Source organism: Ptychodera flava, chromosome 5, assembly GCF_041260155.1.
Source record: "Ptychodera flava strain L36383 chromosome 5, AS_Pfla_20210202, whole genome shotgun sequence".
NCBI lineage: Eukaryota > Metazoa > Hemichordata > Enteropneusta > Ptychoderidae > Ptychodera > Ptychodera flava.
In genome coordinates this window covers 8692269-8714703 of record NC_091932.1, presented here as the reverse complement: position 1 = coordinate 8714703, position 22435 = coordinate 8692269, and the positions used below count along the sequence as shown (strand labels likewise).

At 37.7% G+C, this 22435-nt stretch overlaps 1 long non-coding RNA gene across 3 annotated transcripts in view; it reads left to right on the top strand.

Moving 5' to 3' along the window:
- Positions 1–2525: 2525 nt before the first annotated feature.
- LOC139132926 (uncharacterized) overlaps positions 2526–22435 on the top strand; it is a 138685-nt gene continuing 118775 nt past the window's right edge. Inside the window, exons 1-3 of one of the 3 annotated variants that reach the window (XR_011552489.1) lie at positions 2526–2540; positions 4477–4838; positions 6761–6988. This is a non-coding gene — a long non-coding RNA (uncharacterized lncRNA). Of the gene's footprint in view, positions 2541–2984; positions 3058–4476; positions 4839–6760; positions 7406–22435 lie in introns of those variants that run through there. The other 2 variants (XR_011552487.1, XR_011552488.1) reach the window with 2 other exon arrangements.

Below are 22435 nucleotides of genomic sequence, written 5' to 3'. Positions count from 1 at the left end.
TGTCCTGAGATTGTCATCTGTGAAAAGTTTCATGAAATTTTGTGCAGTATTTCTTGACATATGTCGACACTGTCATTACTGTCTCCATACCATTATATGAAAAAAATGATATTGCATAACTCAATTAATATGCAAGCCACAATAACCAAAATCTAATGAATTCTTGCAAGTAGCATATGGTACCTGTCTACCAAATCTGACTTGAATCTATTAAGACGTTTTTGAGTTATCGTGTAAACAGGCAGACAGAGAGAGAGAGACACACACACGGATATACAGACAGACACACATCGCTATGACATTAGCTCATGTGTGTGAACACGTGAGCTAAAAATCGGGGATCACTATGCAAATTGTGGTACTACGAAACAAATTACCCAAGGTTTACCGAATGATTCAAAACTGCTATCATCCCAATGTTAGCTTTATGGAGAAAAATAAAAGTTTCGGATTTTCGAAAATCTTAGACAGTAGATTTTTTTCTTACACAACGAGCTTTAAAATGAGTCCTCACAATCGCTAGATCAGAAAAGAATTGTGAAAGTTTGGAAGTCTGACTCTCTGTCGCCCACGCGCATTCTACCTTAACATACTCATCGTTGCGAAACTGTATGAAACAGTGTGATGCTGACGCATCAGAGCCAGTGATATACACAGTAACAATAATGATTTTATCACGATCAATGTAATTGGCAACCGAACACGTCTTTCGATAGAATATGCCACAACGACAGATATTCTAACTCTCAATTTTACAACTCTTTACTGATTTACCACTTGAGGGGGTCAATCAAAGCTAAGAAACTTTATTGTCGACGTCTTACAGAATTGCAAGTTTTAACGACACTCACAGAGTAAACACAGGAATGGCGGCCATTTTGAATTTCAATATTGGTAAATGATAGGCAATTTGTTTCTCTGGTGGTAAAAGTACACGATAAGTTCTGATATTTAATCTTGACTTGGTAAGAGAATCGTTGAAGTTTAATTGAGGAAAGCATGGGCAAAAGTTTAGGTATACTTACACTTTCAAGGCGCGTGTTACCTTAGATAGAGAAATTGTTGGAAGCATACTTGACTGAAACAGAGTACACTGTACATGCTAGATCTGGAAGAAGTGCAGGTGGCAGCAAAATGTTACTGTCAACAAAGAGTCAAAACATGTATTGGTAGTGACAACTTCAATCGTCAAGCGTTGAATTTAATTCTAGTCTTAAGTCGATTTTATATGTGTGTACAGACTGTTAAACTTCCAGATACAGTTCGATTCAATATAGGGCTGTCTGTATATAATACAAACAATAAAATATAGACAAAATATCTACTTTGAAAAAGCACGCACTGGTTGGGGTATGACAAATTTATCACTTTCGCAAACATGGCAACTTTTCAGCTAAAACGTAAATTGTAATTGTACAAAGATCATAATCAATCACAAAATAAAATGGAACACTTGTGGGCCAGGTTTACACACCTTTTTTGAAAAAATCTCCGGATATGAAGACTTTTCACTGAGTGCGCACTACTCACTGACAAGTTCTGGGGCCCCGTTGTCGTTAGCGTGGGAAATTTTCGTAAATTTTGACGGTTTTGGGGGTTCGTTGATAATATAATGGAAATAACAGACTCCGCGCTGATCATTAACGTATATTTATGGACGCGGGCTCGAGGAAAGTCAAAATTAACGTGCTCGGTAAGCCTCGCCCTTTATTTTTGCCTCTCTTCCTTGCCCATAAATAAACGTTAATGGTCAGCGCGTCGCCCGTTATTTCTATATTATATCGCCTGTGAATGATTGGAACTAATTTGGGAGAACAGGATATTGTAGTAATATTGGTTTAACCAACAAATTTAAGCTTGTCTATTTTTCGTGTTTTGTTGTTGTTTTTCCTAAACTGAGCTATAGAGCACCTAGTAATTTTGATAAATTTAAAAAGATCATATTCTGCAAAATTAGTTCCAATCGTGCTAATATAAAAAGTAGTCTGCCGTTTTCGGACGTCTGAGATGGTAATAGGTTCTGTCCCCTGTCCCACTCTTTGGTAATGCACATCCTGTTCATATCAGTAAATTCTTCCGTATCTAATGATTCTGAGGCATAAACAGCAGAAGGAAATTCGGGGCACAGGTGCGTGCAGTGTTGCTTGGATAGTAGATGGAAGGCCCGGGAATCGAAGTGTGAGACCGAAGGCCAAACTTTGCCATTAATGTAAAGAATAGAAGGTATGGCATGTTAAATCGGCGAGAAGTCAAAAACCAAACAATAAAACATCTGCCCTCACAAAAGTAACATCAGACGGTCGAAAATTCAATCAAAAGTTAAAATCTTTACTCCAGTAACTGCATTTGACCGATGCATACCACATTCAGACGAAAATTCACTTTCAAACAATGCTCGCATAACGTTGCCATTCAACCATTGAGATGTGTATTTTCACTCCCATAATCCTTTGTACTTGAATTATCTCATCGGCGATCTGGCATCCTGAATGCGAAGAATTGCCGGAAAATGGCCTGAATAGTAACCACAAGCAACTGTGGTATGTCTTTTAATTTATTGAATTCTCAGAATTATTCTCTTGTTGGCTATATTTCGCTTCAGGAATGGAGTTGACTTTACTTCATTAAATGTACATATATAAAATGCCAAGCAATCTTGGGGAATACGTCTATGCCTTGCCGTGGAGGGATCTATAGCTAGGCACTGACATAGCGTGATGACTATGTGTTGAAGCAAGAAGCAAAATGAAACCTTTGTTCACTTTCCTCAAATATTACCAGTGGGTTGTACGCTTCCGGGCGTGGGTTGGTTTTACCAGTATTGTGCATTACCCTGGTACCGACCGATACGGTAGGATAGTTACTGCCCGGCCCTGGCATGGAATGTGTTGGTTATTTATGATAGCTAAATACCGTATAAACAATGGTTGTTTTCAACGACCACCTAGCTGCCCCAAAGACAGATTAGTCACGTGATCGTTGTGCTCAAATGTCCAAATAGGCATTTTACCAATATGGCGCTGCACTGGATTTGGTGCACTGGGCTGTTGATATCAGGTGAGATGTATCAGGAACACTGTGTCAAATGTTTGGCATTCCAAATAAGCAGGGGCCGCGAGGTAACTCCGACTCAACAACTTCAATCCAAAAGAAATCACAATGCGCTTTTTATATCATTGCTGTAACAAAAATTACTTCAGTGCAATAACTATGTAGTGCTTACTACACGAATTCAAGATATAGCATCATGTCTTCAGTGCATTTCTGGCGGCACCTTGACAATTATTTTTGGTAATGGATCGATTATAAATTTTATGCTGGGACCGTCAAGAAATAATCATTATGTGAATCGTTGTCTGGTATGAGTAAAACCTGTCGTCAGTTTCATATTAGAGATTCGGTCAGTTTAATCTTCAACAAACCATGGATTCTTAATGAGACCATATAAGCTTATTGGTGATACAATGGTAGGCTTGGTCGTGTTTCCTGGTTCTAAAATTTTTATTGTAAATTCTAATGGTTTTGCTCGCCTACTTCTCACGTCATACTTACTACACAATTTTTGTATCTTTAATTGCATATACATTTATTACGGATTTTACAAGTTTCGTTATTGAGGCGTAGAAGTAAACGATTTGATTTCCAAGGTAATTCCTTGATGCCCACCATTTGCCTTTACATGCAATATGCTATGATATGATATCACGTGTTCTATTAGCACTCATGTTGATACGATTCACGAAAAGGTGATAATTGGTAACAATGTCCAAGCATTTTCAAAAATTGATAATACATTATATGATATCACATATATATCGCACACTTGTGTATAACTTCGAGATTCCCATTGCTGTTGTTTGGTCACAAAATTTCTGAGATAATCACACACAAAATACGTTTTCCTATAATGCATCACATTCGTTTCTTAAGGTATAGAACGCACCTCGGGGACAGACATTCGGACTCTCAAACTTTTACAATTCTCTTCTGATATACCACATGTGGGGGTTCATTTTAAAGCTCTTGGTGAAAGAAAACTTTTCACCGGCTTAGTTTTTCGAAATTCGAAAATTTTTATTTTTCTCCATAGATTTAACACAGGGATGGCGGCCATTTTGAATTTCCATATCGGTAAATCTTAGGTAATTTGTTTCTCTGGTACCAAAATTTGCACGGTGACCCCCTATTTTTATTCTTGATTTTGAAAGAGAATGATTGAAAGATTCCTTGAGGAAAGTTAGAGCAAAGTTAAGTCTTTCACTTTTGAGGTACATATTACCTTAAGATCAAGCACGTCACGATGAAAGCTGTTCATATACACATGTCAATTCGTCTATAACGTTTTTTCTGGACAAATACTTCCAGTGCCAAGATTATAGTATGGTACTACAGCCATCGACAGTGAAAATTTTGTAGTGAAAGTAATGAACTGTACTTTTTACTGTGTATTTGATGTTAGCTCGCTCTTTTTTTCAGTTCTACATATACATGTGGACGGTTTAACTGTTAGAACAGAGCCACTACACTCGGCCATGTCCTATCATCTACAATACTCAAATGTGACCATGATGTTCCAGAACTGAACAATAGAAGAGTGGTCAAAGCGTGGACAATGATATCTGACCAGACTGGCAAAGAAGAGTTGGTATTTTTAGCGAATGATCTAGAGGACGGGACGGGATTCGGCCGTTATCGAGATCGTGTGAATATCGTTGGATCAAAAGCTGATTTGAACATCTCTAGACTCGAAGTTGCTGACACGGGTGACTACAAATGTGAAATTGATTACTACGTAGAAGGTTTGTCCGGTGAAGGGAAGACAAGACTCAAAGTTTACGGTACGTTTTATGTTCACAAAGATTTGTAGGTTAAACTCAGCTTCAAAGTTACTCATGCATTTTGTGTTTGTCACTCTTTTACGCAATGAAATTAATAAAAATTGACACATGTACGATGTATATATGCTCAAATTGAAAAGTCATATACTCGATTTGAAGGCAATTGCGGTGTAAGGCAGTTTGGCAATTAAAGTGTCACCGGAATATAAGGTGAAATGAGCGAAGTATTATTATATTAAAATTGATACTTAGACATTATAAAGCACACCCAGCGACGGTATACCACGAGATTTCGACCAATTCACGACTTATATGCACGAGCGATAGCGAGTGCATATATGAAGTGAATTTGCCAAAATTGACTAGTATACCTTCGCTGGGTGTGATTTATTGCGATTATATCATAAAAGTATATTGAAATTCAATTAGGCCACAAAATTGGTGACCAATAAACTGACACACAAACAAATTTCCTTACAATGATTAACATGCTCATAACTGTGAAATACATAAAGTGGGCCACAAAATGGGTGACCAATTAACAGTCTAACAAAGAATTCACCTACATAGGTAACTCATTTAATCTTGCCCCAATCTTGTGGGGCCCAAACACAAATCCATACATGGTAAAATGTGGTGGAAAGGGGAGGAGTAGGGCGTTGTTAAAGTTCAGATGAGGTCCAGCTGCCGAAATGGCAGTCACTGGAGGACCGTCTCAGGGCAAAAGAGGATAGGACAAGCCTACTCGATGACCTCTTGAACCCCGCCACAGGTGGCGCTGTATGAACGTTTGCAGGAGATAAAATTCCTTTCTTTTGTAACTTCTTCTACCTGAGATAGGCGTTGTTACAAAGGAAGTATGTATCTTCCATGCATTAGCAAGCACCTACAAACTCTTCACTCCAACTTCTCGAATTTTTGGCCTCCACCTGCCAAACGTATGAGAGCTTTTCAATAGTAGAAGTCAATCTGTCCGTCCGAAGACAACGCTGGTAGAGATCACAAAGAAGTCTGAGTTTAAAGTAATAACTTGAAAATTTAATTTGTCGAATATTTGGGTGCATTATTGCAGAGGAGATGCCCTGCATAACTAGAAAATGTTTGAATGTTATGGGGGTTTTCATAAATTTGACAACTTTAATGTGATGATGGAGTAATAATATTTATGCTGATATAAATGTTTTCTTATTCATATTCCTGATACTTACGTCATAATTGGTTAGTGTGTCACATAGAGAACAAGTTTTGTGAGTAAGCTTAAAGCAATAACTTCACGGTTTGCTCAAATGCTCCTGAAATTTGTGTAGGCAATTTTAAAGACAAAGTTCCTAATCTTTTTATCAAAACATCGAAGTAATGTGAGTCGTGCGCAAGGTACAAATATGGTTTTGGCATACAGTGAGATAATAGGGCCACGGGCGATTACACATAAGGGTATACAGAACTGTTCGTGCGAACAACAAGAATAGCATGTTAAAATCTACCGTGATTCGGTTTGATTGAAAACCATGCAGAGCCATGTGTGGGTTTTTCTTAGTCGGATAACGTATTGTTATGACTACAGCCGTATCTTTATAAATTTTAGTATCTTGAACAATATCAATTTCTGCTTGAGAATGTTCTTTTATTATTGAATAATCATTTGAACTATTGGAAGAAAAAGAGGGGTCCAAATTTCACCAGTATTGTGCCGGAACAGGATTTGATATTTAACAGAAATAAGAAAAGAAGTCTGCATGTCAGCAGAGAATCTTTTTCGGCTACATACGCCAGTTGCTGATTGCTGGGTTTTCCAAATGACAACACTGAAGTGTTTTTTGCATGCACAAATCATAATTTTCATTTGCTTTTTCCCTGACTCTGTTGCCTTCTAGCGATGTTAAATATTTACTAAAATAATATTTGTATAATGACACTTTCAGAGTGAAATTGCGAAGACGCAAACAGAACGGAAGAAGTTTTTGCACAATGACGTCAATACAAATCAGAGAGAATTGCTGGAAATTCCACTCGCTGCAACACAGTGCATCAATCATTATCATAAAGGTGACAATCAATTCAAAGCATACATTTAGGCGATGATATACTGGAATCAAGAGTACTGCCATGAAGGAAGACTGCAGACGATGTACCGCCAAAGGGGTCAGCAGGCGCGATGTCTTCATAGCAGTTGAAAGTATCGAACCTTGAAATTTTTTTGATGGTTTCCATCAAGGCTAATAGTAAACCATAACACTTGCAAATCAAATTTTACAGAAATACAGTGGTGCAAAGATGCTCTTACTACTTAGTCATTTTGCTTATTCTATAAATGTCTCACTAGAAATTGTATTCCACATTTCGGTAGAAAGATATCTGTCAATATGTCTATTTCCAGTTTTTAAACATCCTAGCAATTCGACGAAGAGATCAAAATTAATTACTTTTTAAACTTGCATAAAGAAATTATCTGATTCACTGAAACAGCCTAGGAAAGGTACTTCTCAATATCTGACATTAAATAACTGTGTTCTGTTATGTTCCGTTTGCGATTCGAAATAAAGTTTCTCGCCGTTCTTCAAAATTCATGTCGAAGTGCCTATGCTAAATTTTTTACATGCCTCGTGTATGTGTTATGTCTGATGTTACCATTGACAAGCGAATTGCAGTCCGGATTAAAACTGTTCTGTCAACAGAACACCGTTAACTGTACACAATGGGTCACATTTGCGGAAGTAATTTCTTACTGATCATGAGGTCCTGTAACTTCCCGTTTAAGAAAATACTGCAAAGAATGCAGGGGGACATTTACGCAGTGCATTACCGACGCGAAGCACAGGGCGGTACTCTGTACCCATGTCCGAGTGCATCCTTTTGCGATATTTTCGTAATAACCTACAGTTACGCTTTCACAAAATCTTGTGTTGTCTAGCAGTCATTGTTGCTGGGCGCAAGTTTTGCGCAAGTTGCAAGTCTTGCGCCTCTTTTTTCAATACAAATAAATTGTGTGAAGTGGTATTGCGAAGTAGATGAGTGTTAATTACTCGCAGAGAAACTGGAGTCTTGGTCGTTAAAAACAAAGCAAAATCTTGCGAATGTTTGGTCTTTTCGTGAGGATTGAATGAATGACATTACATTACATGCTGCGACAGCTAAACAGGCGCAACTTGCGAGAGTCTTATGAGCTACGTGGCTCAATCGCGCTGTATACATACAATGTTGAACAGCGCCCTCTGCCTTATAGTCACCGATATCGACAATTTCGCACTTGACTACGGTCAGTCGAGACTTGACGGGTTCCAAAATTTGCAGTTTCAATGTAGTGACTGATGCATATTCAAAAAAGTACTGTACCGTACAACCATATCTATCAGTCCTAGATTTGATAATTCAAAATAGTCGCCAAGCTTCGTCCACTGCGATGCATATATCGTAACATTTCTGTCCGGGAGCTATTGTGAGAGTTACAGGCAACAGCGTGTTCGATGTCTATAGTTCATTGACAAGTGACCAGGCCTTGCATGTAATGACTGTTCAACCTGCACCATAAACCGTGGACGTTTTTTATCCATGCATGCAGAGCTGGCAGTGGGGCTCAGAAATTCGTTGAATTTCATTGAGGTACGTTTCTACTAGAGCTATTTGCGAGCTATTTGTCCCGATGTTTTCCCAGAAAGTGAAATTTCAATTCTTGAGACAAGTTTATTCAAGTACGTATAAGTGAAGAGGAGGTGACTCCTCCGAGAGTAAAATAATTCGAGTTTGATGGAGATTTAAATAGACGTGTGTGGCTACGCAAATATAATGCTGACCCCTAATTTTCATTCAAGATATATAAAGTCAAACATTTCAGCTACCATGTGTGAAATTTAAGTGCTTGGAAGTATGATTGGACAAAGTATTTGTTGTCAAAATCGGAAATTTCAATATAAACTGTGAGCGAAATGATAGAATGTGTGATCATTCAGATTTTCGTGATAACATTTCCATGGAAACGTTTCAAAAGTTTGACATTTTTTGGACATGACGAAAAAAATGTTTATGGTTATTAGATAGCTGTATATAGATTAGGTAAGTTCAAATAAGTGGAAAATTATATCATTTCCGTTTTCTCGATGTGAAAATTATATGCTTTTCAACTCCCTCCTTTCACAAAACTAATCTCGTAACGTGGAGTTTTTTTCCTTTTATTTCAATGTATTTCAGCATCTGTTTATGCTCTTTGCATGAGAGAGAGAGAGAGAGAGAGAGAGAGAGAGAGAGAGAGAGAGAGAGAGAGAGAGAGAGGGGGAATCACATGTAATCTAAGACTTCACAAATGACTTTAGCTTGTTGGCAAAACCAATATTCAAACTTTGAAAAACTTTCACCAGGTAAAATGCTTGATATACAACAATATACTACTGATTCTGTACATTTGTCAGCTACACATTCGTAAATGCAAATAACATGCACAGGTACAGTTTACACTGTCTCCAACAACATGCTTCATGTATACTCTTGTCCAATATGCATTGACATGTTCCATGTACAAAGATATACGTTACGTTTACCACTAATGTGGTGTTTCGTGATTACACTGGCCGTATATCAAGCATTTTACCCTGTGTTTAACTGAGTACTAACTGTTTGGTGCCTGTAATAAAACATTTGACAGTACCAATGTGATTTTTCAAATTCAATGTCATTATCATCAGCTGTGAATCGGAATCGACTGTTACTGAGTTGCTCATTCTAGTTTCTGCGATTGGAAGACTTTCAGAATGTTTATTCCGTGCGATTCCACATTCAAAGCCGGCCTACAAAATAATTCTTTTATTATTCCTTTTAGGAAATAACGGAAATTTCACAATCATTTCACATGAGGAAGAAACGTGAAAAAATCATGTGAATAACGTAAACGCTATAGAAGGATCGATTGATGAGCAATGAAATCATATACGACATTGTATTTCTCATATCTCACTGAAAAGTCTTTCCTCAGTTGCGCTGGCGGTATACAAAGTAAGCTTATTTGACGGCGCTTTAGTGACCGTATAGACCGAAAATGTTAATGCAAATTAAAGCCAGCCTAGTGAACCCTTAAAAGTATCACATATTCGATGAGGGCCAAAACGTGAAGCCCTTTGGCACAAAATTTAAAGCTTCAGTGTCAATAAAACAAGTGAAGTTCTCAGAAAAGTAGACTATGTCTTGTACGATTGCAAAAGAAGTTCTGTGATCGATAAGGAGACTTCAAATTTCAGAACATAACACATCTGTTACACAGATGATGAGTGACAGCACTTCTAACTTTGACTTTACACAGCGATTTAGCAGTTTCACTGGATTACTATTGATTTTGCCAGTTTTAGACTATTCTTGACGGAAATAGCAGGGTACCCTTACCCATTCCGTGCACTGTGTACTCAACCTGACTCAATTTAATTTGAGTCCAGATGGCCTTATACTAGATTGTAAATATTCTTGGCTATATAACCCAGTGCTTTTTTATCTTATATCATTTGGATTATTAGATTTCATTTGATGTCAAATTATTATGTAAGGTAAAGTAATCAGTATATCAGTATGTAATAATAGTGTGCGATGTTATATCTCCGCTCTATTTTGTAATTAACAGTATTTTGAAAACTTGCTTCTCGTAAGTGTCGAGGGGAGGAATTTTTAATAAATCTTCGCAGCACAAATTGACATAGCTGAGGTTGAGCAGTGACCTTGTGTAGGCCTATACTGTGTTTGGTTGTTGGAACGGACAAACTTTCCCCGAGATGCGCGCCATCTCTGATCTTCTCTAAAATATTCTTTTTAACCTCGTTCGCAATGGTGACAAAAGTGGACGCTACACTTGGCGCGTTCGTTCGTTCGTATATGTATAGGGAAAAATAGAACTTTTCAGCGAGGGAAAATTTGCAGGGTACGAGGCCACGATCGATTGTTACTGCGAACACAGTATTCTATGCTTAGTGATGGATAGATCTCACGGTATGCATACCATGTTTGTCTCCAAGTCTCAAATGTAGTACTTTATCTCACGTTCAAAATGTTAGGGTTATTGTCTCTGACAATAATACTGTACCATTTGACGTGGGGAAGAATACGCGTGAAGAGGAGAAAGCGGCATTCATTTCGAGAGCCTCCAAGTGAAAATAAGAGTCGGTGAGTATCATCACAAAAACATGACGACTGCATGAACGTGAACGTCTCAAAACTTTTAAGTGCCCGAGAAATTTATGAAATTTGATTTAAGCTATCAATTGATTTAGAAGTGATTACAAATTTTAACTTTCTTACTTAAGTGTTAGACGGCGAGTTCGGGAAGAGAGCGAACAACACCATGAGTCAGGAGAGAATAACCCTTCACAAGCCGGCGTCGATGAATCTCAGGTAAGGTGAAGGAAATTAAAGGTAAATTACTTGTTTCGAAACATGTCTTGTTTGCGTTCCTGGCTTTGGAAGGAAGGAAAAAACTGCGGTCATTTTAAATAAATTAATTCATTGTGTTAATGAACTAAGATTAGAAGTAGTCGGGATTCAGATGATTAAGGAAATAGTCTGAATGTTTTACTGTCATTTTTGAACGGTGGAAACATCACTAGTGTTATATCATCATTTGTGGGTTTTGCACTTTTACGTTTTCAACACTTCTTCAACGAAACACTTTAAATGATGTTTCTGTTTCATTATTGTCGTACAATTCATACAACATACTGTAATGCTTTAGTTTGTTAACACCAACATAAAACAATGACCATTTACTGTTTTGCGTTTTGCCTGCATCTCATCCATTTCTTTATTTTACGCTGTGTTGAAACAGTTTTTACTTCATTTCTTGGTTGTTGAAGCGCTTGATACATTGCTGTTGCAATGGTGGATGTACATGTACCTGTTACAGTTTTATTTCTTTCGCGTTCGGTCTAATAACAATACTTACAATACGTTAAAACTCATAGGTAACATAGGTTACAAACGCAAGCGTACAATAATACCAGACTGTTTTTGGCCGTGTGGTTTCTGCCAAACGTTTAATTGTGTACACCTATCATAATTGAATTCGTAAAATGATGACTTTATCGCTTCAGTTCAAGGCTTCGAAAGACAAATATCTGATATGGTAATCTGATATGTTTCATGATCCCAGTGTGTATTGCAAAATTTTTGTACAGCTATACCTTAGTATTGTCAACGCACATTTTATCATTTTCAGAGGAATGGCGATGGTGTGCAGGTTCTACCGGCCCAGGTTGAAGTTCAACCTTGCCCGAGTCCTTCATCGTCGACGACTGATCGTGGTGGTACTGCGTCACCTAGCCCGACTCTAGATTCCATGGAAACGACAGACTCTTCATCGACTTCAAAAGAAAATACTGTTCACCAAGATGCAAAGGTGAAGAAAAGAGAATTTACGTAGTAAAGAATCAAATCCATGTTGACAAAACAACCAACATCAGAAGAAAACGCGTACAATTCTTGTAAAGATTTGACAAAACTCACAGATACACGAAATATTAATTTATTGTTGAAATGATGAGATATTGGGTTACCAAGCTTTGCTTTTCGTCACAATAATCTAGATCTATAATGCTAGCTCTCCGTGGGACCGATATTTATCAATAATTGATACGAACAAATGCCATTGCACTGTTTCCTTTTTAAATCCTCTGAAACCCTAATTTACGATTCCTTTAAAATATCTTATATCTTAATGTCCATCGTTTGGATATTCATGTGTGAAATTCACAGTCTTCATACAATTAACGAAATTTGCTTAGAATTAAAGTATTCATACTGTGCTACATGATATCCTCTAACAGTAAAGTTTATCATTAGAATTTACCCTACTCTGATGAGTTCAATCAAATAAAGCTTAATCTTTTATTTCCATCATATTTTATAAGCTGATTTTGCGGATACAGGGACAAACTCTTTACTACCTTATTTCATTAACAATAACCACTATTGTTTCGGAAATATTGAAGCATCTTTTTCGCATAAGTACATTTGTAATTTAAATTCACAAATAACCGTAATGGTGATCTTCGGCAAAAATTGTTTTCAACTTTCAGGAAACCGATTCTAATGGTGCGCCAACAACATACCAGGCGACTAGCCTGATTTCTGAATCAGATTCTAGCGTTCCTTCGAAATGAATGCCCGTACACAAAAGCACAGCATAGCAAACATAGTCTAATAAGTACAGAATCATTATAACAGTCGTATATACATCTTATTATTTTCAGAAGAATTCTAATGATGACTCTCAGGCATGTTCAGCGCAGGGTGTTGTACAACCTTGTCCAGCAACGTCAGTGACGAACGATTGTTGTGGCTCTGCACCATCTGTCCTGGTTAATAACTGCACGGAAAAGACCAACTCTACCTCGATTGATTTGGTTCGCCAAGATACCAAGGTGAGTGATAGAAATCTGAAAGTAGCACACAATCAACCCTCATTACATAAGTCAGCAACTTTAGGAGATAGCGTCACACCAATTTTCAACATTATTTACATTTTCTCGCAAAGACTGGCCTTACGTCAAAATGGGACTCAAGTCAGCGTACCTTCGAAAGTTGAAATGGTTCACCCACAAACAAACGCAGAGTATTGTAAACAGAGAGTACCGAGTAAAGAATTATTACAATTATTGTTATTATTAAAAGTGTCATTAATGCATCTTATTATTTTCAGAAGAATTCTGATGACGACTCTCAGATGTGTTCAGCGCAGGGTGTTGTAGGCCTACAACATTGTCCAGCAACGTCAACGTCTGTGACTGATTGTTCTGGCGCTGTATCACCTGTTCTGGTTAACGACTGCACGGCAAAGGACGATTCTATAGTTCTGAAAGTTGATTTGGTTCGCCAAGATACCAAGGTGAGTGATAGAAAGGTGAAAGTAGCACAGAATCAACCCTCATTACATAAGTCAGCAACTTTAGGAGATAGCGACATATCAATTTTCAACATTATTTACATTTTATCGCAAAGACTGGCCTTACGTCAAAATGGGACTCAAGTCAGCGTACCTTCGAAAGCTTAAATGGTTAACCCACAAACAAACGCACAGTATAGTAAACTGAATGTATTATAAGTGTCATGAATACATCTTATTATTTTCAGAAGAATTCTGATGATGTATCTCAGGTGCATTCAGCTCAAGGCTTGATGTACAACCTTGTCCGGCAAGACCCTCTTCGGTGAGAACTGATTGTTGTGGCGCTTTGTCACCTGGCCCGGCTAATGAATGCACGGTAAAGACCGACCGTATCTTGGTTTCGAATGTTGATTTGGTTCGACAAGATTCCAAGGTGAGTGATAGAAATACGGATGTAGAACAGAATCAACCCTCGTTAAATAAACAAGCAACCTTAGTAGATAGTGAAATGTCAATTATGAACATTATTTACATTTTCTCACAAGGACTGGCCTAATTTTAAAATGGGACTCAAGCGTACCTTCGAAAGTAGAAATGGTTCGCCAACAAACAAACGCAAAGTGCAGTAAACAGAATGTACCGAGTAAAGAATCATTACAATTATTATTACTAAAACTTTCATCGATACATCTCATTATTTTTAGAAGAATTGTGATGATGAATCTAAGGTGAGCTCAGCGCATATTCATGTGCTACCTTGTCCGGCAATTTCATCGTCTGTGAGAACTGATTGTTGTGGCGCTGCATCACCTGCCCTGGTTAATGACTGCACGGCAAAGACCGATTCTACCTTGTTTCAGAAAATTGCTTTGGTTCGACAAGATACCAAGGTGAGTGATAGAAAGGCGAATGTTGCACAGAATCAACCCTCGTTGAAAAAGCTAGCAAACCTTATTAACAATGTCAATTATCAACATTATTTACTTTTTCTCCCAAGGATGGAACAGATGAAATCATGCTCGTAGAGTTTCGTAATGTAATCTTTTCCGTCTTTGCTCAGTACTATCAGTTATCAATTATCTTTGGTATGAGAATATCATGTCATTCAGTCAGTCTGTTTTCTTTATATGCACTATTTCATATTGAACATCGCCCTAAAACTGAAATATGATTATCTATCAGTTTGCATAGCAAAGAACAAATTTATGAATCCCACGGATTGGTCATATTTCAGATAAATAAAGGTCTTCAGTTTTTGGGTTTTTTTGCTATTGAATGTAGAATTTGTGTTCATAAATATAACAGAAAATTTTCTTTCGTCCCTATTTTATGACATTTTTGTCAGAACGGGAATTAATTGTCAGAACGGAGCATTACCTCCTAGTGGGGGAAATTTTGTAAGAACAGATAATTTTTTGTCGGAACGGAGAAGTTTTGTCAGAACGGAGGATTATCTCCTAGTAGAGACATTTTTGTCGAACGGCGAAATTTTTATCAGAATCGAGAATTATCATTTTCGTTGACGGTAGAAAAAAAAGTGTGCCAAGTAAAGAATCATTATTGTTATTAAAAGTGTCGTTAATACATCTTATTATTTTCAGAAGAATTCTGATAATGACTCTAAGGTGCCAAGAGCGCAGGTTGATGTACAACCTTGTCCGGCAATTTCCTCGTCTGTGAGGACTGATCGTCGTGGCGCTGCATCACCTGACCCGCTAATGACTGCACGGCGAAGACCAACTCTACCTTGGTTGATTTGGTTCACCAAGATACCAAGGTGAGTGATAGAAAGGCAATGTAGTATAGTGTCAACCCTCGTTGAAAAAGCCTGCAACCTCAAGAGAAAGTGATCATTTCAATTTTCAACAACTGTTTTACATTTATGAATTATTTACTTTGTGTCTTAAGGATGGAAAAGAAGAAATCATGCTCCATTAGAATTTCATACTGTGCTTTTTCCCGCCTTTGCTTAGTACTGTCAGTTATCAATTATCTTTGGTATGAGAGTATCATTTCATTCTGATTTCTTTTTATTCCTGATTTCATGCTGCATATCGCCTTCAAACTGATACATGATTTCAAGTATAATCAGTTTGCATAGCAAGGCTTTTACTCGTACAGAATAAATTTTTAATCCAACGGATTAGGGAGATTTAATCTGATGAAAATATATCCAGTGCAATGCTTTACCATTGAATGTAGAATTTGTGTGCGTAAATATTCCTAGGCAGATAAGTCTAATTAACGTACTTTTTCAATTGACTTTATACACTGTCCTTCTATCAGCAGATAGAGGAATCTTGCTTTTTTTAATTTGAATGACAATATCTTTAATTAGAAACAGTTACAATATAATATACAGAATATACGTTGATTTCCCTTCAAAATCTTGTCAACCTTAATATTTGAGGATTGTTTTGGAAAATCGAACATAAGGTTCATCGATTAGATATTTATGTGTGAATATATATGGTGAATAATATTTTCCAGTACTGTAGTAAAGATGAATATTCAGTTTGATTAATGAATCACCTTTTTCCTATTATGCCATCTTTACGTAAAATGCTGGCTCAAGTTTTGTTTTTGTTTTGTTTGGGTTTTATTTTGCTTTTGGGGTTGAAGTTCATTGTAGTAGCCGATTGTATCATGGATACAGTGGAATCTGTATGTGTCGTTTCTATTAAAATAGTTACTATTGTTTCCGATATATCTATCCATGTTTTCGCATAGCTACATAATATATTCACTTAATGCTGGCAGTGATTTCCGAGGCTGTGTATCATCGGATATCGATTCATTAACTCCCCCTACATTTGTCATAATTTCAAAATCGGACTCTACCCTACTAACCAAAGTTGGAATGGTTCGCCAACAAACATATAAAGGATCGAGACAGAAAACTGAGTGTACTTTGTACAGAAAAATTGTTAATCCGCCTTTAATACCAACATTTTGTAGTATACACCTCAAATAGGTTAAAGCTGTTAATTCGCCCTCGAGAAATCTAAAAGCCGATTCATAATATGGGTTAGTCACCACTTCCTCAAAACTTCTATATTTGTACTATATAGTTAACTTTGTACTACTGTATAGGCAAAATGCAACGCTTCCTCCACACCACTTGTTACTCACGTCAGTTGCATAACAAACCTGTGTTACTTGAGGACAAGTTCTTTAATCCAAGTGACATTGCTAGATTTTGAATATAAGATAAGATATTAGTATACACCTGTCATAATGTAAAGAATATTTGCATAATTAGTTAGTCATAAAGTCAGAGGGCAAAACGACAAAATCTGCTGAAATACTCCAACGATGTCTTTTGATCATCTTTTTCTGATATACCCATTTATCACTGTCTTTAATAAATGTTATTAGGCTCAGAGGAAATATAGTGATGGCATTCAGGTAAATTCGACCAAGCCTGATGTACAGTCCCATCAAGTAACTTCCTCATCCTCGACGATTGGTTATGGTGGCGCTGTGTTGCCGGTCTTGGCAAAGAAGAACTGTACCTGGTCCTCCACTGGCGATATTCACCGAGATACAAAGGTACGAGACAGAAAATATAGGGTACCAAGTACAGAGTCAAAATGTACCTTTTATAATTTCAGTGTGTTTTGAAGTATTCACTTTAGTCACAAGTCCTTTAAGTTGAAACTATGAAATGTCCAGAGATACAAGGACAATATGGTTTGCGTTTAGCGCTTAGGTATATGAAGCATATACTTTCTTCATATAGGGGCATTTATGATTTCCATAAATGTATGTTATCATTTTCAGGGGAATGCTGATAATATTCTTACAGTGAAGGTCGACGTTCAACCTCGCCTAGCAACCTCTTTGCCGTTGACGATGGATTGTGGTGGCGCTGTCCTGGATAATGACGTCATGGCGATGGACCGCACATTGGCTTGCAAAGGTGATACGGTGTTCAAAGACAAAATGGTAAGTAATACAAAGGCGAATGTACGCAGTACAAGTACTTCATACGTGTTGAAAAAGACGACAGCACTGGTCAAACGCGACCGATACATTTTTCTGTAGTAACTGTTGTAAACAATACAATTGTGGGAACGGAATACACGGCATGAATCTCCTACTAATGCAGCTGCTGGATCCCATACTTAGTATTAGTTTGCAGAGGTTTAACAGACTTATGGTTGCCTTTGAATGTTAAAACCATTGTGCATAGATTTGCCTCAGTAGCAAAGTCTAATGAGGGCACTTGCCTTAAAAATTGACAAAAGTTTGTATATGTATTGAGACATTACCTTCTCTAATGAGCCACTTACAGATTTTGCTTTGCCGAAATCTTCTGAACCTCAATATTCAGTATTCTAAGAACATGTATAATATCTTAAGTTTCATCAACTCTCCCGACACCTGCCGTAACTTTCAAATTAGACTCTATCATACCTTCAAAAGTTGAAATGGTTCGTCAACGAACAAAGGTGCTGAAGAGAAAGGCAAGTGTGCCTTAAACACAGGCATTATCGTTAAGTAACTTTTCAATATCCAGTATTTTGTCGTGTACACCTCCAACAACGTAATTTAATTTAATTCAATTCAATTCAATTACTTTATTATCCACAATAAATGTAGAAATTTGCCTTCAGGCTCATCATATACAAATTAAAATAGTACAACTAGCAAGAGCATTCTATAAAAAGGGACGCTATTACACATTGAAATGCTTAAAAACACACACATGGTAGCGACATAGATTCAAAAATTGAAACACAGACGGAAACAACAAAGGACCAACTGGAGGTTTAAAACAACTACATCGAGTTTGAGTTTAAAATTGAAACTGCTGATGGAAGAAATGACTTTTTGAAGAGGTTTTTCTTTGCACGAGGAACCGAAAACGTCTCCCTGACGGAGCTTCTGGAAGTAACCATGAAGAGGGTGATCAGAATCATTGACAATATTCTGCGCTTTGCTTTTCACTGCCAGCTGGTAAAGGTTTACAAGGGAATTTGGACGACAGCAAATAATTTTTGTCTGCCATCCTCACATACGAGAAAGCTTACTTCTGTTTCTGACAGTCAAATTACCATACCACAAAATGATATTATAGGTTAAAACACTCTCAATGAGGGATATATGCTCAATGATAGCATATTATATTACCATGCCCTGCCCGTCGCATTTTGATTGGTCGAGCTGAACCACGTGACTGACCACAAATACACAGTAATGGTTTGTTTACATGCCCGTGAATATGAATAATAAGATTAACAACTCAAAGTTTCGTAACTTTACAGCTCAAACGTAAATCATAATCAATCACAAAATAAAATGGAGCACTTGTAGGTCAAGTTGAGATACTTTTTTCTGAAAACATCTCCGGATTTGCCAATTTTTTACAGCACGCGTGACAGTGCGTCGCGTATTGCTCAGTATCTGGGGCCCAGTTGTCGTTCGCTCCGGAAATTTTCGCAAATTTTGACGGTTTTCTTGGGTTCGCTGATAATATAATGGAAATAACAGACTCCGCTCTGACCATTAACGTTTATTTGTGGGCGCGGGCTCGAGGAAAGCCATATTAACGGGCTCGGCAAGCCTCGCCCGTTAATTTTGGCTTTCCTCTCGCCCTTGCCCACAAATAAACGTTAATGGTCAGCGCGTCGCCTGTTATTTCCATATTAGAAACATTAGGATAGTTATCGCGTTATAGGTGCAGACGATAAAGTAACGGTATACAGAAACAATATATTGTTTCACTTTGGTCTGCTTTTATACGCAATTTTTTTGAGGAGACAATATGTAAATTTCTCACTGTCAAAAATATATGTTCTTACTTTCAGAGGAATGCCGATATGGATAATCGCGTACTTTCTGCAAAGCCTGGCGAACCACCTTGCCGGCATCTTCATCTTTGTCAACAACTGATTATTCTGGCAATGCGTCACCAGTTGTGGCGACTGATTTTACGGCAAAGATTAACTCTACCCTGGCTTCCGGAATAGATAGGGATTGCCAAGTGTCAAAGGTTAGAGATGGTAAACCTAATATAGATGGCACAGATGCCAAACACCCGTGGGAAAAGCCACGGACCAAGGTCGATCGTTAAAAAAATTGAATGTTGAACAACTGAACACCTATTGCAAATTACAACTTTTGTCGGGAGGTTTTGCTGTTGAGTATGAAGCTTTAATTTTTCGAAACTTTGTTATAGATTTGCAAATGTTTAATTCGTCGTATTGTTTATATAAAGAGAGAGAGAGAGAGAGAGAGAGAGAGAGAGAGAGAGAGAGAGAGAGAGAGAGAGAGAGGAAAGGTTGTAATTGTCTGATGTATTTTGAGCGTTACCCATTTTCTTTCTGATAAATGATATTATGTTCAGAGGAAGGCTACGACAATATTCAGGTACGTTCGGCCAACCCTGATGTTCAACCCGTGACTAGTGATTGTAGTTGCGCCTCATCGCCCGTCTTGGCCATTGACAATACGGCAAGGAAGGACTGTGCCTGGACTAACATTATTGATGTATTTCGCCAAGATCCAAAGGTGCGGAACATAAGTTTTATCTACCCAGTAAAGAATCAAAATCTACCTCGATTTCAATACCTTTTCATGTATTGACTTTCCTTAACCCTTTATTAGTCAAAAACTTCAGATTGTTACTGAACCCAAGTGCAAAATCATGAAATCTCCTGTAATTCAGTAATCTGGTTTTCTTCTGGTGCCTAGGTGTACAGACTCACTTTTTTCAGATACACGTGTTTATGATTGTCATAAATAGCTGTTTTTAATTTTTAGGGGTTCGCTGATAAAGTTCGTTCAGCGTTTGTCGACGTGAAGCCTCGTCCAGCAACTTGCTTGTTGTTGACGGAGGACTGTAGTAGCCCCGCGTCATCTGTCCCGGGGACTGGCTTTCCGGCAAAAAACAACCCGTACCTTGGCTTTCAAAGGAGATGTGGTTCAACACGTCGGACAGGTGAGAGATGGAAAACATAAAATAGTTAGCACAAATACTCAATAACTGACTGTGGTGGCGCTGTTGCGCCGTCTTGGCTGCTTGCTGAATGGCAAAGAAGGACAGAACATAGGCTTTCGTTGGTGATTTGATTCGCTGTAATACAAATGGGCGGAAAAGGTTCAATATACTAAGAACAGAAACAAAATATACCTGTTATTCCGATATTTTTTAAGTATCGGTTTCTCATAAGCTGAGATTAGTCAAACATATTGGATAGATATCAAGTCGTAGTGCAAAACCTTGAAATCGACAGTAATACAGAGAAAATCTGGTTTGCGTCTTATTTGCCAACGTGTAGAGCCACATTTTTTTAGAGTCATGTTTTTGTGATTGTCATTTATGGTGTTGTCTTATTTTCAGGGTTTTGCTGATGAAGTTATTCCGGCGAAGAAGGACGTTAAGCTTAGTCCAGCAACTTGCTTGTCGGTGATGGAATGTAATGGCCCTGCGTCACGTGACTCGGTTTCTGACTTCCCAACAAAAACAAACTGTACCTTGGCTTCCAAAAGTAATATGGTTCACCAAGTCGGAAAGGTGAGAGATAGAAATCCTAATATAGAAAGCACAGATACGCCATTAACTGTTTAAAAGTCACCACCATGGTCTATTGTGACCAAATTTGAATATTCAACCACTGTGTCAAATGTAAATATATAATTTACTTTTATCTGGAGGATGGCTGTAGGGTTTTAAACTCTATGTTTTCGATGCTGCCTTCTATATAGGTCTGCAAACATTTCGTATACTTTTATCTATTCTCGTTGCTTGTCCATATCTTTTTATTGTACAATTGCATACTGTTTTCTTAGTCCCATAATAAAACTCTTGTTTCTGGAGGACACAGTTTTCATTTCAAATGATATTGCTAGATTTTGAATGTAAGAGTACTCATTTGCTATAACATTTAAGATAATTCACAAAAGGTCGTCATAATTATGTGAAAGAAGGAAACAGCAAAATCTGCAGTAATACAGCAACATTATATTTTGTTCCTAGTGCCTGCGTGTATTGTTACATTGTTTTTCCGACATACCTATTTATCACTGTGATAAATCGTGTTTTTATGTTCAGAGGAAAGGTAACGACGATAATCAGGTGAGTGCGGCCAAACCCGGTGTACAACCCTGTCGAACAGCCAAGTCCTTGACTACTGATTATGGTGGCGCTGCGTCGCCCTTGGCTACTGACTTTGGGCAAAGGAGGACTGTACATTGGCTGCTACTGGTGATATACATCCCCGAGATACAAAGGTGCGAGACAGAAAGCTTGGTTTACCAAGTACAGAATCAAAATCTACTTTTAATTTTAATATGTTTTGAAATATCAACTTTCATAAGCTGATATAATTAACAAAGTTTGGATTATCACGTCCTCGGGCAAACCACGAACTTTGCCAGTAATACAGAGATAATCTCGTTTGCTTCAAGTGCCTATGTGCACAGTCGCACTTATTAAGATACGATATATGATTTCCATACATATATTTTCTTATCAGGGTAATGCTGATGAAGTTCTGTCAGCGATGGTCAACGTTCAACCTCGTCCGGCAACCTTCTTGTCGACGTTGACGGAGGATTGTAGTGGCCCTGCATCACCTGTCCCAGTTACTGACGTCCCGTCAAAAACAAAATCATTCTTGGCTTCCAAAGGTGACACGGTTTTAAAAGATACAAAGGCGAGTGCAAAACAATACCCAATATCTGTTAAAAAGCCACCAAGCTCGGCGAAACTTTGTAGTAACTGTTGTAAATGACAAAG